The following is a 14,137-nucleotide window of genomic DNA, read 5'->3' on the forward strand; positions in this document are numbered from 1 at the left end:
GTTATTATCTGACCCTTTGCAGAAAACATTGGCCAATCCCTGGTTTGGACTTAAGAAAGTGGTAGAGAAAACTTAAATAATACAGATTAAATTTTTTAAACGTGTCGTGTCTGGTTATTACATTGTGAATAAAAAATTGAGGAGACATTCTTCCAGTATTCCTCCAGTACTCAAATCATTGACAAGTGAGTTCCAAGATACGTCTTTCTTGTTTTACTTAGTCTTACTCACTGACTTAAATGAAAACATCCACTAACATTCACGTAAGAACCATATCTGGTTCTCAATTGCAACTATAGATTGGTTATAGGTATAAGAGTTTGGCACAAATTAACAAAAATATTCTGTAAGAATCAATTAGCTGTATGGGATTTACAACAAAGACTATTATGTATTTTATTATTATTAATAAATTGTGTGCTACATATCCTTTACCCCAGTATGGCTTATAATAAACTTATGTCTGTAAATAGAGGCATACTCCCCCACCCCCCAACCCCACCTCACGGAACCAGTTGTTAAACACTTAGTAGCACATCACTGACTAAGGTCCTTTTTTCACCTCCTCACATTCTTACCTCTCCTAAGAAATAGTGGGAAAATCCCAGTTGATTCAGTGAGCTGTAGCAATTATCAGTCTGGTATTCTACAGTGACAACAAGTTAGGAGTCCAGGGACAAGACGAGTCTAAAAGGAAGATTGGATCGGGGCTCCGCTGAGAGTCTTTAAGACTAGGCATAACAACAACCTATTATTCATACTTCAAACAGATTTCCTGAACAGTACTCTTGAATTCCCAACAGAGTTTTGGCTTCGATTATTTTCATTTGGAATTTTTTTTTTCATTCTTTGTTCTCTTTCTCCAAATTGGACTGAAATCCTGCCTTCCAGAACCCCTGAAACATGGAACTCTTTTGATAGTCTCCCAGGTGACTTAAAAGATTGGACATCTCTTAAACCTGGAGTGCTTCCTCCATCTTTCTCTTACCTCAATGAAAATTACATAAACGGAGACCCCAGGAGCTATCACTCAAATTAAATCTAGCCTCTGGGCAAACATTAGGTAAAAGACCACCAGAAGGATGTCAAGCGGTTTTTGTTCTCATTGCACATTTCTCTAACCACACAGTCAAAGAAGGGCATGTTCAAGGCCCGATGGCAGAACTCGGATGTTAATGTTTTCAGCATTTCTCTTTTTGAGACTGAGGGTTGTTGGAGTCACTCACAGAAAATAGACAACTTTCTTTTCTTTTTTCTCATACTGCAGCTAATCCAGTATCAGAAAGTAGGTGATAATAATATTAACGTAAAGACAAATGTAATAAAGCTTTGGGTTGCTAGAATCCATAAGAGAAGAATGTATTACCTAGTTGTTTTCTAAAGTGAAGACAATGTTCACTGCACATTTAAAAACTGCTCATTTCACTTCAGTGTGCTTTCTGAGGAAATGTGTCTCAGACACCAAATCAGTGCTTTTATGTAATCATTTTTAAATTGGAGGCCAGTTTAAATTACGACCATAATCAAAATTAATAGTGTAACACTTTTTGAAACATTAGGTGTCTGAGAAAATTATCCCTTGACTTCGCCATGGGACTGTGTTACCAATTGATTTTAAAACTACTCTGATGATCTCATGGTTATCTTGGGCTGTCATTGACTAACATGTCACATCCCACCTTTCATCAGCTAACCATGCTCTTGCCAAATAATGTGAAGTCGAACTGCTTATATTTTCTCAAACTAAGGAAATGCAGGGGGTGTGATGTTTTAAATTAAGCAAGATTGTTATTCTCATAAGGATAGAAGAACTTAAAAATAGTTGTACCAATCCAGAAAGCCTTTATTTGTATTTCATATATTAAATTAGCTCTAAATATTATATGCCATCCTTTTAGAAGTTTCAAATTGAGCAATCACTGTTTTTTTTTTCCTTCTCATGGATGACTTGCAAAAATAGTAGAAGCTATTTTTTCAATATATTGTCCAAAGCAACAAGATTTCTAGTATGGAAGAAAAAGATTGCTGATACTTGTTTAATGAATTGTTGCCCTGAAATACTGCCCTAAACTTATGAAATTCCTCCTGAAAACTGTTTAATTTATTAGAATGGAGATCCATTTCATAAATGACTAATGGTCACATCTTTCAGTGTGTTGTGTATAATAGCAGTAGCTAATGCTTGGCAATGGGTTGTGATTATGACCTTTACTATATCACAGTAAGAAATTTGAATAATTTATTTGTAGTAATAACACCGATTAAGTGATGCGACGGGCTTGTATGTCAAGGCTTTGCTACATAGGATGAACATTTCTAATTCCAGAAAACAAAGCATACGTACATCTATATCCATATGTGTGTGTATATCTTTGTGTATTCATATACGTATAATCTGCAGTGAATTTGATTTGCTCAAACATAATTCACTTCCCCCAAATCAGACAGACAAAGCAAAAATAAATAAAAGGCCATTGTGGCATCATCTAGTTGTTTGAAGTCTGAGTTTTGCGCTTCCTTTTAAGCACCTGACATTTTCGTCTTGTTCTAGCAGTCCCATTTTTAGTTCCTCCCTCCTGTTTGGCCAGAAATGAAACCTTAACAACGTGCCGCATTCCCCTGAAATCTGATTATAAATTGCATCTGTGTGTTTTCTCAGCAGCAAGCAAGAGCTTCACATTGGGTTGTAGAAATCTACACAGCTGGCGCTAAACTGATTTTATTCAAACTCTGCATGAGAATTGGAGAATTATAGACATAAATAATAAATAGGCCTCTAGGAGAAGAGCTAAAAAAGACAAAAGGGCAAAGAAACACAGGCAGAGGGGGATACAGTGTGATCTCGGCTGCAAAGATTGAATGCAAGACTGCTTCCTATCAAAATCCACATCACTAAGCCATACTGGAGTTAGGTTAACAAACACTGTGCTTACTATGTGCTGGTGACGATCTAGCTCTGGTGATACCAAGACCAATAAGGAGGCATGATCCCAACCCTGAGGGAGCTTACAACAGTGGATTCACACACAGTGTGGAGAGCTAGTGATGTACAGAATGCAACTAGGAAGAGTGTTGGGGCACTTGGCCGGGAATGGGATGGGATCAGAAAATGCTTCCTGAAGGAGATGATGCTGGAAATGTGTCTAAAATCACGCACACTGCTGCAAAGTGAAAAGACCATTGGACTTAGAACCTGAAGAAGATGGTTTGAGTCCTAGGTCTAATGTGATCACACATTAGCTGTGTGATCTGTCAGTAATCATAGTAGCTAGTAGGTGTCACCTCTTATTGTGTTCAGGAAGCCACTATGCTATAGTCTTCACATGCACCATCTACCTCGTGGGCGAGACTCAATTATTTTCCTTCCCATTTGCAGATGAGGAAACTGCATCCATCCCAGAGACATTAAGTTACTTGCTCATGGTCAAGGAATGAGTGAAGTGAGTGAATTTAAGCCACAGCTGTCAACTACCACTACAAACTCTAACCTTGCCAAGACTTGGGTTAGTTTTCTATAAAATGGGGCTAATCACGCCTGTCCTATTTGATGTTGCAAAGTCTTTTGAGGATCAAATGAGATAATATAAAGTGCTTTGACAAGTGTAGGTCCAATAACATACAAGATACTAATTCTTTTTCCAGCCACTGTAGCATTGAATTACCACATCCTGTTGTTCTGTCAGCACATGCAATGGGACTATTTTCCCCAGCCCAGAGCTACAAAAGCTCTGTGTGATAGTATAGCATGTTTAACATGCGGAGGATGTACTAAGTATTGACTTTTCCAACCATGGGACACGTATCCGTGGATACACACCATTCTTGCCTAGATCCTCCACTCTCGATATTGTGATACCTGGAGCTCATATGAGTCTCAGGAAACACCACGAGGGGGTTGCTCAAGAGAAGTCTTGCTGAAGGATTCCATGTAAGGGCTATTCCTCCACCATCTCCCTCAGACCCGAGCCAGGTGCTGTCCTAGGAGGAGGAGCTAGGAGTCCTGGATGTGAACTTGGTTCCTTTCTATTTAAGCATCCTAGGTTGAGGTAGAGGAGTTGGTTGGGTACATAGGACTGTGATATGGCCAGATCTGGCAAGCTTGGCCTGTGAAGTTTAATGATGAGAGAAGAAGGGAAGGAAGACTGAAAAGCTTTGAGGGCCTACCAACTGTAATCAAAGGTCTCACCCATGGTCTTTTCCCCCTACATGGGTGTGGGACAGACACCTCAGAGCTGAGAAATGGTAACTGGAGTCTAAATGCTGACTTTTCCTCACGTTTCTCAGAGTTATACTGCCACATAGAGGTCATTACGTGGTCACAGAAAATGGGAGGGTGGCAGAGATGGTTCCATCTTCAAGTTGTGTTTTGTTCCAAGTGCAGGATGGAGAATCAAATAGAAGGTGCTTAAAAATCCCACTTTAAATTTATGTAAATCTGGGCTCACTGTTTATTTCTAGCAGATGTGTATTGGTGAAATCTAAAGTTCACAGCAACCCTAGAGCAAAGAAGTTAAATGCAGCTATCAATAGAAGATTCGAATCCATGAACAACAGCCAAACTAATATTCTCTGATATTTCTGAGGTAGGTGCTGTAGAACAGTGCTTCTCAAACTTTATAAAGTGCATGTGAATCACCCAGGTGTGTTATTAAAAGTATGTGTAGACTCAGTAAATGTGGGGTGCTTGTACATTTCTAACAAGCACCCAGACAATGCTGATGTTGTGACCCACGGACCACACTTTGAGCAGTGAAGCTGTAGGGGATGCAAAGATAAATAAAATAGATGAAATAGTATTTCTGCTCTTAAGGAGCTTGGATTTTGCCACAAGACGGACTAATCTTACATTATTGCTTAAAAGAATCAGTGTAAAGCTGATTCTCAGATTATTTTTTAGTTGTAGGAAAATACACATGTAAAATTTACCATCCTAACCATTTTTAAGTGTACAATTAATGTTAACTATATTCACATCGTTGTGTGCAACCAATTCTTAGAACTTTTTCATCTTGCAAAACTGAAACTATATCCGTTAAACAACAACTCCCTATTTTCCCTTCACCCAGCCCCTGGCAACCACCATTCTACTTTCTGTTTCTATGAGTTTGACTACTGTAGATGCCTCATAAAATTGGAATCATGCAGTCTTTGTCTTCTTGAGACTAGCTTATTTCACTTTGCATAATGTTCTCAAAGTTAATCCATGTTGTAACCTGTGTTAGAATTTTCTTCCTTTTTAAGGCGGAATAATACTGCATTGTATGTATATACCATTTTTATTTTATTTATTTATTTATTTATTTTGTTTTATTTATCCATTTATCCACTGATTGACACTTGGATTGCTTCCACCTATTGCTACTATGAATAATGCTACGATCAATATGCACGTATAAATAATTCTTTAGGATGCTGTTTTTTAGATAATTGTAAGAATCTTTGAATAATTTTCAAAACGTAACACTGGAAGGATTCTCCTAGATGCAATATTAGTATGTGCTGTGGGGGTTCAATTCTTTTCTTTTCTTTTTTTAAAGATTTTATTTATTTATTTGAGAGAGAGAATGAGATAGAGAGAGAGCATGAGAAGGGGGACGGTCCGAGGGAGAAGCAGACTCACTGCCGAGCAGGGAGCCTGATGTGGGACTCGATCCCGGGACTTCAGGATCATGACCTGAGCCGAAGGCAGTTGCTTAACCAACTGAGCCACCCAGGCGCCCCTCAATTCTTTTCAAAAAGCCACTGCCCTGGAGTTATAAATGTTTAGCATTCCATACTGTCAAATGTTAGAAACCAGAACTTTAGTTCCTCCTGAATGAGATATTATAATAAAAACTCTAAATGCCTGATAACATTCTTAAGGATTCCAGAAATCCCTCTTGCATCAATACTTAATATATGGTCACTAACTTGGTGATTTGTGTGACCAGCATTCAACAGAATACCCCCAGGGAACAGGAGGTAGAAGGCTGTAGCGTTGTCCTGCCCTGATGCCCAGGGCAATAACTAGAGTGGTGTTGGGTCCTTAGTAACATCTGAAGGATTGTTTTAATCCAGAAAACTGAAGTAATTAGGTAAGCTAATGAAAGAATTACACTAATTAACAGAGAATTTAAACATATGTGTACAAATCAAATGATAAATAACATACAAATTAACATGTAGATTGGCTTAGTTAATTATTAATTAATCCCTTTTCTCTAGGGCAGCATTTCCAATCCGTGTTCCTTGAAATATTAGTGTCCTTTTTTACGTGCCGGGTTTGTGTGAAGAACATTTTCTCTGGCCAAGTACATTTGGGAAACACTGTCTATCCCCCCTTTACAGGTTTACAAGACTTCTGTGCTAGTCTGGGGCCTCTGAAAAGCAGACACCGAGATGGTAGATGCACAAGAGATTTATTGGGGAAATTGCCTGAGAGAGGGAAAAAGGGGATGGAGCTGGAGGGAGGCAGGGGGAGCCTTCAGACCACAAAGCAGGCCCCATGAAGGAGAGAAGGGAGAAATGAGGGTTGAAGATGAAGAGACTCAGACTGTAGTACAGTGCTAAGGAAGTATTTGGGAGGGGCGCCTGGGTGCCTCCCTCATTACTCGTCTGCCTTTGGCTCAGGTCATGTCCCCAAGGTCCTGGGATCAGCCCTGCGTTGGGCTCCCTGCTCAGCGGGAAGCCTTCTTCTCCCTCTCCCACTTCCCCTGCTTGTATTCCCTCTCTGCCAAAAAAAAAAAAAAAAAAAAGAAAGTATTTGGGACACTGTTTGTTATGAGTCCTGGAGCCAAAGTCCCTAGTCAGAATCCCACATCTCTTTGCAATGGTCTTCCATTAGTATCCCTGCTCTGCCCAGTCGTCAGGAGCCGCTAGAGAAGTGGGCCTCCTCCACGCAAACACAGCAAGGGACCACAGAGCGCAACAGCTGGGCGCGCCATCAGTTATGTTCCCCTCACATCGCCTTTTGAAGGGAACACATCATGGCCACCACAGCTCATTAGCCAGTTAAAGCCTAATTCCAATAATAGAGAAATCGTTGAAACTATTTAACCACCAGGCTTATCTGACTACAAAATGCCTCACCACTACTCACATGCACATGCTTCCCCTGCCGGCCTCCACGAAAGAGCACTCATCAGCATCTCAAGGAGCACTCGGGTCCCCCAGAACACAGCCTGGGCAACACTACACCAGGGTAATAATACCATTCTTGTTCTGATTCTTTTGTCGTTCTTGTCCACCATCCTTGACTGTAATTGTTCAAACTTCAATGCTTGAAGAACATTTTTTGCTTTCATTGCAGTTCAGAATGCAGTTTTACTGCCCAGGCTATTTCTGTTTCTAATTCCCAACTCTCAGATTCAACAGAGAATCTACAGAGATGTTAACCATCGCAGCCCTTGGTATGTGTTCATCTAACCATTTCCTTTACCCGGGGAAAAAAAATTAAGCTACTTTTTCCAGCCCCTGTGTCAGCAGAAATATGTGCAGTTCCAGCCTGAGGGTAGATATGTTCCTGTGTGTTTTCTCCATGTTCTCTTATCCACTGATGCATCTGAAAACAGAGGTCTCCAGGCTGGCAGAGCTGAAAAGATGGAAACCACTTGGGGCTCTGAGTCATGGTGTAAAGCAAGTATATAGGCAAGCTGGCCAACTTGTTTTAAGCCACTGGAATTTGAGCCTTATTTGTTATTTCAGCATAGCTTAGCCTAAGCTGACTAACGTAACAATCCATACAGTACAGGAGTCCTAGGAAGGTGTGAATTCTGCAAAGCTTCTTTCAAAAACCTAAAAGCTTAGCTCTATGCTGTTACTGCAAGAAGGTCTGTCTCCATCCCCCAGAATTTAGGGAAGAAGGAGTATCTTCCATGATGAATGAGCCCTAGAAGAGTCTTCCTTACAACTCAAAAGCCCCTTTCTCTGTACCTATTTCCTACCCACCCCCTATCCCCTACCCACCAAATCACTGTCCTCACGACCTTTGCCCCCTAGGCTGAGCTCATTCTGGTTGCTTTGGCCTTTGCTACTTAACTGCTCCATAAGCACAAATAACCCTGCATCAGTCACTCTATTTCTGGTGAGCCTTGATGAAGGTGCCCCCTTACCACTCTGCCACAGAGCCAAAGTTTTTCTTTTCTTTTCTTTAAGGGATCAAAGAATAAATCATTCCATTAAAAGGACTTTTCTCTATGCATTTCAAAAGCGAGTATGATTTACGATAGATCAGAGCACATGCAAAATAAACCTGTTGTTGCTCATTAAATGGCAGCTCAGAAAGACCTCTTCTGAAGGCAAAAATCTTCTCTTTAAGGCAGATGGAGAAATATGTAAAGGCCAAAAGACAGCAAAGCCCTAGATCTGTCTCTCAAAAAGCCACTGTATTCCCAATTCTCATCTAAGAAATGCCTTTTGTTTCAAGACCCTAATGAAACTTCTCCTTTTATTTTCTAGTTTCTAATGGTAAGAATTATGAAAAGAATGAATTTTGTGCAATAATATATTGGTACCTTTTACTCTTACCTTCAACCATGACTTCTCCTTTTTTCTTTCATTTAGAGAGAGAGCATGGGCGGGGGGGGGGGGGGAACGCGTGCAGAGAGAGAGGAAGAGAGAGAATCTTAACCAGGCTCCACACCCAGCATGGAGCCTGAGAAGGGGCTTGATCTCGCAACCCTGAGATCATGACCTGAGCTGAAATCAAGAGTCAGACATTTAACTGACTGAGCCACTCGGGTGCCTCGCAACTTCTTGTAACTTTATTTTATCCAAATGTACTTCGAAAAGCTTTATACTTTTCAGCAATATCACTTTATAATTGATTAAGTTGAGGGCTAGCAATTGTCTATGAAAAGTATAATGCATTCATTCATTCAATAAAGTATTATTGAATCTTTAGCATGAAGCCCAATGCTAGGGGTACAGGGGTGAAATGTGTACTCTAGGGGGGAGACAGACATGGGCAACCAGACGAGTAACAGCTTGTTGTAGTGAGAGACACTTACCCTAAGGCTGATGGGGAGTTGAAGCCAAAGCCGGGTTCTGAAAAATCACCTCAGCGGTAGCCAATAGGTTTTGAGAAGTGGGAAATGTTTTTCGAAGACAGAGTAGTCTGTGGGAGAGAGTAAGGGAAGAGAGAACATGGCCTATTCAGGGAACCACAAGTAACTTGGCAGGGTAACTAAAGCAGAAGCCGTTAGTTAAGGGTGGGCAGAGTCTGGCTAATGAAGGGCCTGCATGCCCTCTATTTTATCCCACTGGTGATGAGACACTGAAGAATTAGATGCAAGAAAGAGATGTCATCAATTGCACTTCAGAAAACTCTGGAAATGGAAAAGGAAACTGAAGAGCCATTAGGAGGTTGCACAGCGCTTGATGCATATGAGAAATGACGGGGTCTCAGCTAAGGCAGTGACAGCAGGAGGATAAGGACAGAGATAGATGCAGGCATCAGGAAAATAGCCCCTACTATGTTTGATTTCTCTGGGAAATTCTAGTATGACATATCATCTCAACTTTAGGCACCTTTCCCAGCCCTTTTCTTCCCTTAAATGTCAGAACTTCCACATCAAAGTGTCCATTCTAAACAGATATGTCAGTCTTCTGTCTTCCCTGGCTTTTGTTTCTAGTGCTTGAGGAGGAAGGAAAGGGCAAAGAAGTAAGGCTGAAATGAGATGCTATCCCATTATTTTAAAGGCCTGCATCCATATCACCCCTCTCTGTGGCCCTTAATCATCCTAAGATAGTGCCATTCTCAGTGTGGTTCACAACTAACCCTTCAAATACCCTCAAGTTTAAGACACATTAAAAAAGTGAATTCTTGTTGGCATTTACTTTCTGAAGCATTACAGATTTTCCACAGAACTGGACAGAATCTCAGATAATTGAATCTGGTGTTTCCCAAGGGGTGACATATCATACAGAATTTTAAGTGACTCACGTTCAGTAATTATATATTGGAATGTGTACTAGAAAATTTGTAACTAGCATATCACACCCATTATTTAAGGAACATTACTATTCAGAAAAGGTTTCTTTAAAGGGTCATTTTAAAGGAGATACTTAGATATAAGAGAAATAGTAAAAATGGATAAATAACTCAAAATTGACAAAGACTGATCCAATCAAACTCATCGTTCGTGACGGGATTAAAGTCAGGGCACTAAGTGAGATGCTCACTGGCAAGGACTGATTGTTTATCCACACTGAATACCCTTCTCGTCCCAGGACTTACAGCTCAATTACATTCCCCAGGCCCTCACAGTAAGAATGGGGGTGTTTTTTCCATGTTTCTTCTCTTCCCTCACCTGCTGAAAACAAGAATCCAGTGTGGGGGCACGCCTAGGGAAGGATGGTCATGTGAAAACAAAAGCCCTCTTTTTCCTAATACATACTGGAAAGTGACACAAGAGATAAACCTTTAATGTAATGAGCCACACAGATTTGGGGGTGGTTAAGACAATCAACTTACCCAGTACCACCAACGTCACTCAGTTAATAGTCAAGTTGGAATTAAAGAGTCTCATGCTCTACCGACTGAGCTAGCCGGGCAGTTTCAAGTTGGAATTAGGACCCTGGTCTCCTAAGGGTCTTGGTTAAGGATAAATTCCTGGGTGAAAAGAGAGGCAGCTCTGGCCTTCTACCGCATGTATCTGCCTCTCAGTTTCAATTCCCATAAGAGAATGAGCTGCTGATAGTCACCAGAACAGTAGAAAGGACTTTTTAAGATTTTATTTATTTGAGAGAGAGAGAGAGAGAGAGTGACAGAGAGAGTGAGAGAGAGCACAAGCTGGGAGGAGAAGGAGAACAGACTCCTGCTAAGCAGGGAGCCTGACACGGGGCTCCATCCCAGGACCCTGGGATCATGACCTGAGCCGAAGGCAGACACTTAACCGACTGAGCCACCCAGGCGCCCCTAGAAAGGACATTTTAGATGACACACCTTTGAAATGAGTTCTCTGAAGACTGACACACTCAACTCCACAAACACATCTGGATGTATTTCTCTCTCATCATTGATTAAACTGAGGAGAGAAAACTCTTCCCAGTAGGTTGAGCTTAAGCACATGAGCCCAAGCCAGCCCCCTTGCCTCCCTCCAGCACCTGATCCTAACAGTTTCCTGACTGCCTATCTCTAGTTCAGTGTGGGGCTGAGGCAGGAGAGCAGGCACCCTGAGAACACTTTCCTTTCATTCTTGAGTCAGACTCCAGCATCAGCTACCTGGAGAAACAAGGGGGTCCAGAAGATAGCCCAGCTCCTGCAGCTGGTAGTTCCAGAATCCAGGCTTCCGCTGTGGGATTTGAATGTGATGACAAATATGCCCTGACCACACTGCCTCCACGAGCTGAGTCCGGGCTTGGTAGAGTGAGCGCTGCTGTCTACTCAGTTGTATGTACTATATGCACGGTCCATGCAGTTGAAAGGAATTCTATCTGGCACAGGGGCTTGGGCAGATCTATAACAACTGCAGCCCAACAGCAGATTCCCTGCTGGGATTGTGGCTCTGGGACCCTCTTTCTCTCTTTGCCTACCAACCAGGGAGGGAAAAAGTTGGTTTTGTCATTGAACATGATGGCCCATGTGCTGGGCATAAAGATGGGAGACCAGCATGGATGTTACATGGAGGATGCTTCTACAGGTAAACTCTTGATGGTGCAGGAAAGGGGCAGCCAATGTGATGATCAACCATGGAGAAAGTAGGAGGACATTTAGGATAAAGAGTTACTGTGATCATGACTCAGTTGAGAGTATTTATGTATTGGCAGTGTGTGGCTGAAACTACACAGTGACCAGCCAACATTCCACGGTGTTCACTGTAGTGTGTGAATAGCCACACCTGTTACCTAGTTGATCAAGTATAAAGGTAGCAAGTAACTTGATGCAAATAATAGCTTGACTGATGCAAGCAGGAAATCTAGTCAGAGTGAAGGGAAGGAAACAACTAAGGAGAAGCAAATGTGTAGCCTGGGTGAACACCTCCCCTACAGGGTGAATGGGACCATGGGCTCAGTCAGTCAGCTGCCTGCCCCAGTAAGCCTCCTCCTTATGACGGACACTCCATCCACAGATCCTGGTTTGACTTGTTTTAACTTGTGCGTGTCACACACGATCTCCTTCCTGTTGCCCCTTTCCCTTGTGCTTTTCCACTTGCACCTCCTCCACCATGATGCTCTTGAATTAAGATTGGCCATTCAGTTGTGTAAGGATACCATCAAGTCCAACAATCACTAATAAAAGTTATAATTTCTAAGGGAACGTCCTCCCTGAAGTAAAAACTGTAACAGGGTACTCTGGATTTTCCATGCTGGGCCTTCCCCGGCAGGCCGGAGGCTAACTGGGGTCATAGCCATGAGCCCCACGGCGTAGATCCCATCCTCCCCACCATCGGGACACGTGAAACAGAAAGCCAGATGGGAGCCGCGGCAAGGGCACTCTCGGCCAAATAGCGTGGGCTTCAATTTCAAGGTTGTAGTGGTGAGTCGGGTCTAGATGTTTTAACTCTCTGGTGGCAAAAGCTTACTGGGAGGACAGAAAGCTTACTGGGACGACGGGTATATTCGACCTCTTTCTTGGGCTCCTGATAACGGGTGGGTAAATACTGCTCCCACGGTCCTTTCTCATGGCCCACTTCACCAAGCGCCCTTCAATCTGTGTCCATGTAAGAGTTCCCTGGGAAGGCCTGTACCTGCCTGAAGCCACAGGCCAAAGAGGCCACAGAGGCAGACAGGGGGGGCACTCCCACATCCACGGCCCTGTCCCAACCAACTTCCGACGCTGGCGAACAAGTCATGCACGGGGAGCGGCAGGGAAAAAGATGTGAGAAAATCAAGAGAACAGATAAATCATGGTATATTCATTTAACATTCCTCAATTGTATAAATAACTAGGATTCTACTCTCATTCTACTCTCAACACAGATAATCTCAAAATGCAGTGCTGCCTAAAACACATAACCCCGAAGGATATGCAAGGCCGTCAACAACCATTAAACTTTAAAAGCAAGCGTTCATGTTTATGGACACATTCTTATGTAGTATAAAAACCATGTGTCATCAACACCAGATTCAGGGAAGAAAAAGAATGGCATGAAAGGAGGGACACATTGAATGAAGGCTGCTATTCTGTCTCAAGCTGGCTGGGAGGTCCATAGGCAGCAGTTATATACTAGTTCTAAATAAAGTATTTCAGGGACACAAAATAAGACAAGCAAATCAAAGTTGAGGACCAGTTCTTTGCAACCGGTGGCTGTGTGTGTTGGGGGTTGGGAATAAGTGCGTGTAAATCACTGGCAGCAAAGAACATAAGAATTATGGGTTCAGACCTCTATGTGCTGTAGCGTGGTTTTGTGACCTAAAGTCAAGGTTACATTTTGGATCCAGGTTAGCAACAAAATCCTCCTTTGCAAAATAACTCATAATGAAGGACTATTTCTCAGGTCCCGTCTAGCTGAAGCAAAACATTCTAAAACAAGAATACTGCTAGTAAAAGAAAACGTTATTTTGTCAGGATCCAAACTGCAGTTTGAGACAGGCATGTTTCACAGAGAGGTGGTTGGCCCATGCCAACTGGTGGAGAATGAGAGGAAGCTTCCCCGGCCAGGTCCCTCAAAACTTTAATGCTAAAAGGGGACAAACACAGCACTTCTGCCATGAAAATCTTAGCCAGAATTGCTAAGAGGAGGGGGCAATTTTGTGGCAAACACACAGCATGTCTGTCATGCTGCCAAGTGCAAAAGAATACCCACAGAGCTAAGTGTATACATGCGATGAACAGAAATATACCCAGACCTAAGGGAGAACGGGAGATTACAAATTGCTGATTATATAACATAAAAACAGAGAATTCACAGTAGCGACATAGGCCGTGTATCTCCTTTGTGAAACTTATGCAAAATAAATCACAGAATACTTAAGGAAATGTTGATCTCTTCAGTGGAACCAGAAATGGAGGCACCTTGAGAATGTTTATCTGCAGAGGGAAAAAAAAGGCAATGCTAAAACCTTTTAAGAGTTTGTGGGTACTTAAAAGTCTTCACAAAATATGTAAAATATGGCTGTATTTTTATATTAATAATTTCATTAGAGCTTGAAACAAACATAAAATTTGGAGTTAATTTCACCTACTACCATTTTACCAAAGCCTATCTGGGTCTAC

This window comes from Zalophus californianus, chromosome 3, assembly GCF_009762305.2.
Source record: "Zalophus californianus isolate mZalCal1 chromosome 3, mZalCal1.pri.v2, whole genome shotgun sequence".
Taxonomy (NCBI): Eukaryota; Metazoa; Chordata; class Mammalia; order Carnivora; family Otariidae; genus Zalophus; species Zalophus californianus.